The sequence below is a fragment of the Artibeus jamaicensis genome, unplaced genomic scaffold (genome assembly GCF_021234435.1).
Source record: "Artibeus jamaicensis isolate MK-2021 breed Jamaican fruit bat unplaced genomic scaffold, CSHL_Jam_final contig_685, whole genome shotgun sequence".
Lineage (NCBI taxonomy): Eukaryota > Metazoa > Chordata > Mammalia > Chiroptera > Phyllostomidae > Artibeus > Artibeus jamaicensis.
In genome coordinates, this window is record NW_026521924.1 from 22959228 (window position 1) to 22964678 (window position 5451).

General features: G+C 48.3%; 1 pseudogene; it reads left to right on the plus strand.

The window, feature by feature from the left end:
- The first annotated feature begins 4668 nt into the window (after positions 1-4668).
- On the plus strand, positions 4669-5119 carry LOC119063335 (ubiquinol-cytochrome-c reductase complex assembly factor 2-like; annotated as a pseudogene).
- Positions 5120-5451: the final 332 nt, after the last annotated feature.

The following is a 5451-nucleotide window of genomic DNA, read 5'->3' on the forward strand; positions in this document are numbered from 1 at the left end:
GATTGGAATTTTCAGCCCCACCACCGATCTAAGGAAAGTGGGTGCTTGGGTGCTGCAGCTGAAGTCGTATAAAGACTCTTGAACAAGGAGACTCAATAAGCTCCTGGGCTGATGGAGGCAGCCGTGTGAAGGGAGCAGGTGGCACACCCCAGATCCACGGAGAACAGGGCTCTTGGGCTCAGGACCCTTCCTGACCTTGCCCGTTGTACCTCTCCATCTGGCTGTCCTTCTGGATCATTTATAAAATACACTTTACAATAAACTGGTAAATGTAAGCAAACGTTTCCCTGAGCTCTGGGAGCTGTCCTAACAAGTTACTGGACCTGGTGTGTGTGGTGTGGGTGGCGGTTGTTGGGAAGCTCCGATTATAGCCAGTTGATGAGAGGCACAGGTGACAACCTGGATTTAGGATTGGACCTGAAGAGGGGGGGCAGTCTCGTGGGACTGAGCCCTTACCCTGTGGGAACTGCCGCTAGGTCTAGGCAGATAGCAGCGTCGGATTTGAGTTAAATTGTATCACATCCGCATACACCAGTCAGTATCTGCTGGGAATGGGTTGGTGCTGTCGAAAACAGTCCAGAGCTTGCTTACTCACCAGGGGAGAAGCTTTACTTCCAGGCCCCTCTCCCAGGTCCCCACTCTTCTCAGGCACGTCTTAGCTTCTTAGAATGACTGCAGGGTGCTCACGACCAGGAGAAAGGGGTAAGTCCTGTGGATGGGAAAAGGGTTGCTGTGATAAATCATAAATACCTAACCGGGTAGGTTACGGTGGGTGGGCACGCCCCAGGCCTGTAACTTCTTTAGTGAAAGGTTTTAAGCCAGCCCTGTTCATTGTTCTTGTGCATCAGGGTTAACACACCTTTGAAATGCCAGACACAATACCCCACAAATGCAGTAACCACCCTTCGGAAAGCACACAATTGTGTAATCCGGCCCCTGCCTTGCTTTCTCCCCCTCTTAGGTAATCTTTATTTTCCCTCCTTAATCTCAAATGCACAGAAGAAACTGCAAAACTGTTATTCGCTGGAGCACTTTAGGGCTTGCTTTCTAGCAATTCTCATCAGCTTTGGCTTAAATAAACTCATAAAAATGATCTACAGGGTTGTCTGTGTCTTATGCCAACAACACTTACATCTGCGCTGTAGAAACCAAACAGGGCTTGTCTCAGGCTGTCAGGGAGGCCCCCGCCCAGGTCACAGAGCCCTGCAGGCACAGGTGCTGACTGCACAGTCCTCTTTCAGCACCCCCTCACCTGACTTTGGTTTGCTAAATGGGAGGGGACGCTAGCATCCTGTTTGAGGCCCTGCTCTCCTGTTGGTGGCTATCTGGCCTGCAGTGGAAGCAAGGTAGCTGGTGTTATCCAAGTCCTGGTCGTTTGGGAAGGGCGGGGGTGGTAAGGGGCTTCTGACTGAGGGAGAGAAATCTGCCGTTTTCCCCACAGGTATATGGACCCCTGGAGTCTGAACAGGGGCTGCTAGTGAACTCTGCCACTCTGGGCTGTGGCTCACGAGCACTGGGTGTGGCCTCCCCCGTGGATGCAGTCTTCTAATAGGGAGAATGGGGTGGGCGAGTCATCCAGGCGTTGGACATCAGTGCTCCGCCTGTAGACATCTGTTTGCTCCAACGGAAGCAGGATAGTAAGAAGCTAGGAAAGTTCCTTGGCAAGTGGAACAGGGACAGAGACAGACGGCTGAACAAGCTGGCAGAGCAGTTCACGGCCAGATACAGAGGGTCACCAGGGTGGAAAGTCCTGGGCGCCCGGCAATGGGCAAAACCGGTGCCAGACCTCACCCCCAAGTGGCCTTTCCTTACTTGGCATGTCACTCCCTGCGTATGCACTTGAGACCTTCTGACCTTTCGTATCAGTGGGTCATGGGGCTTAGACCTCCACTCCCCGCCTTCCCTCCCTGGAGATAACATCTAGGTCTCAGTTCTATTTCAGCTCCAGGACCAGAAAAGCAGCAAAACCAGGTGGGCAACCCCAGGACCAGCTTCAATGACCAACGACCCCCTGCCCTGGTGCCAACCACTCAGTGAAGACCATGACCATAAAAGGCTACACCCAGAAAAACGGATGAATATTCTACTGAGATCCTTCCCTAAGACCTTCCCTAAAACCTCCACTAAACTCCCAGCCTTTGCTACCCTCAAGGCGAAGAACCCAATGTGCTTTCCCTCCCCAGAGTGAGCCTGTGCCCTTCCCTTCCCCCCTTCCCCCACAGGTGTGCATGTCCCAAACAAACTCTCAGGGTCCCCGAGAGACTTGCGACCAGGGACCAATGGGCAGTGGCAGCTCATCCCAGGCTAATGCCCTGAACTTGCCCCCAAGGCCCCCTTGTCCCTGACTTTCCAGTGAGCCAAAGCAGCCTCGCCCAGGCTCTTTCCTGCTGCTTCTTCTGTCCTAAGCCCTTCCTTGTTTCACTGTTCCCAGCTTTAATAAACATCCTCTCAGAATCGCCTGGACTTGTGTTGTGAAATCTTTCCTGCACAAGGTTAAAAACCCACATACTATATGCCATTCTGCAGCAGACCCGCTTGGGCCCGGTCCCTTTCTGGTAACAACCAAGCCTGATTCTCTTTCCTCAGTCCTATAGCATTTTCCTCTGCTGCTCTTTGCAAAAGCATCACTTGCCTCCACACAGGCCCAGAGAATCCCTCTCCGTTGGCCACATAACGGAATACCGTACCAGGCAGTGGGCCAGCACACAGAGGCCTCTGAAGACCAGAAGCTGCTGCAGGCATCCAGGCGAGGCTCTGCTGACTTCCTGCAGTCTCCAGGGCTCCTCCCCTCAGACACTTGTCCACATGCTAGCATCTCTGCATTGTGGGATAATGACACTGAAAACATGTGCATTTATTTCCTCCTCCTCCCCAAAGTCTCAAAATGAGAGTAGAGAAATTACAACAACAACAAGAAGCAAAGACCAAATGAATTTCAGGAGAGACAGAATACAGGAACAGATGACAGATGTCCAGGGAATTTGGGGAGCCAGAAAGTCAGGGGTAACTGATTTAGAAGAGCAGAGACAGCTGAAATGTAAGCCCCAAAAGGAAGGTGGTGTACAATAAGAAGCAAGTGGATTCTTTACTGTAGGGATTCTAAGTGAAATACCCACTAGAGATGGGGAGGAGGGCTGGGGCTAGACATAGGAGATGCCTCTTGGCCGAGTGTTTGAGCAGCAGTGAGACCCCCAGATCTCCACCCCCACCCTGCAGAACCAGATGAGAACAGAGAGCTATACTGAAAAAGGACATTAAGTCAAAGTCTACACCTTCTGCCCCCGACCCCACCCCTCCACAACCTCCCACACACTTACTCTTCCTACAGAGCAGCTGAATGATGATAGAGAAGCTTACGTCTCTGGGAGGAAAATTCCTCTCCGGAGAAACTGACTAGGCCAAGAGAAGACGCCAGCTGGCTCTTTCCCACAGCGGAAGAGCTGGGTCTCTACCTGATCACCCTGCTGTGAAGCCCACGGCAGACTTGCCCCACTCAGGCCCACAGGGCTCAAAGTCAGCCTTTTGGTTCCTGTGCTATTACATCTGAGCAGATAGCTGAGCATTTTTTGCCATCAGAGGGGAAACAAGATTCCAATACAGAAAAGAGACAAAAGGAATATTGCAGGTGTTAGTTGAGAGAAATAACCTCAAAATGGCAGGAAGCAGGCACCACAGAATCCAGTCTGGAGCAAGAGAACAAGAAAACTCCAGGAGAGATTTCTCCACAAAAACCAAAAATATCACTTGCCTAAGTGAGTTGACTTATAGTTCTCTGCAAGAGATTGGGGAAGATTTACTGATTGGCACCTATAGAGAAGGACATATGACTCGTTAGCATATACTATTTACTTAATCCTGACAATGTAGAATATTGACTGAACCAAAAAGTGTAATATAGCTGTATAAGGAGAACAAAGGCAGTGGGAGTGTGTTTGTGGGTTGGAGTGTGTGGAGGGAAGTGAACTGAACCTGCCTTCTGTAGCTATAAGTAAATGATTAATTTCTAAAATGAGAAGAACCAACCAAAATAGGAGGATAGGGAACAGTCCCTGTCTCAGTTTGTGAGGCTCTGCAAACCTGAACCTGAACTAGTGGAGGACAGTGGAGTATAGGAACCCAGAGCCAGCTTCACTCAAAAACACATCTATGAAAGTTTTAATTCAAGTGTTAGCAAGGGGAAGGTAGCAGATCCAAGCCGGTCATATCGCAGTAATACAAAGTTGGTCCAACTTAAAAAAAAAGTATTAATATAAATCATCGCAATAGATTAATGGAGAAAATCTACATGATTATCTTGAGAGGCACAGAAAAAGCATTTGATAAAAACTCAGTACTCATTTACGTTACCAAAATCTTAGCTGACTAGGAGTATAAAGAAACTTCTTTAACTTGATGAAAACTCTTTACCAATAATTTATAGCAAAAAGAATACTCAAATGTGAATTACTGGCAACATTTCCTTTAACATCAGGAAGATAACAAGGGTATCCTTTAAAATGTTTCTACTCAACATTGTACTTGGAGAGCTTGGCCAGCATAGTAATAAGACAAGAAAAATAAATAAATAATATAAAAATGGTAAACAAAGAAAAAATACCTGTGTTGTTCTGAGAACAAGATTCCAACCTAGAATTCTACAGCCACCAAACTTGCAAATGAGGGCTCAAAATGGCAGCTGGCAGCTACTGGCATTTTTTTAAACTCTGTGAGGAATGGCCAGTGGACGACATCAAACGGGGCTGAGACTTGGGTGCTTACCTTTGGCAGCGCGTAGCACAGGCCTTTCGGGAGGGAGAGAACACCCAGATTGCAGAGCCTGAGGCCTGCGAGCAGATGTACCAGAGTTCAGCACGAATCCATTCAAACTATTATAAACACAAGTACCCTCGCCCCAGAGACACCAGCTTCAGTGGCCTGTTGTTGGAGGAGTACAAACTGATTCTCTCCACAGACGCCCTGGGAGAGTTCAAGGAAATGAATAAAGGCATGTGGAAGAAACTACAGAAGTTTGCCCTCAGGAGTCCTGAGGAGAAGCACAAGGCCTGGGCGCAGGTTTTATCTCGCCAGCGAACCTAAGCACAGAGTCTTGTATGTTGTCATCATAAATAAAACTGCCCTGGTTCCCCTCGCTCAAAAAAAACAAAAACTTGCAAATGAGAGAGAAGTAAGATAAGCTCAGTCAAGATAGGTCTCAAGAAATTTATCTTACATGCACTGTTTCTCATTGCTGCTGTAACAAATTACCATAGATCTAGTATCGTAAAACAACACAAATGTACTCTCTTACAATTCCAGAGGTCCAATATTAGTCTAGTCCTTGGGTCTAAAACTGAGATGTCAGCAGGACTGTGTTCCTTCGGGAGGCTCTGGGAGAGAATGTTTCGTCTTTTTCATCTTTGAGAGGCCACCCCCAACCCTTGGCTTGTGGCCCCTTATTCTGTAATCAAAGCA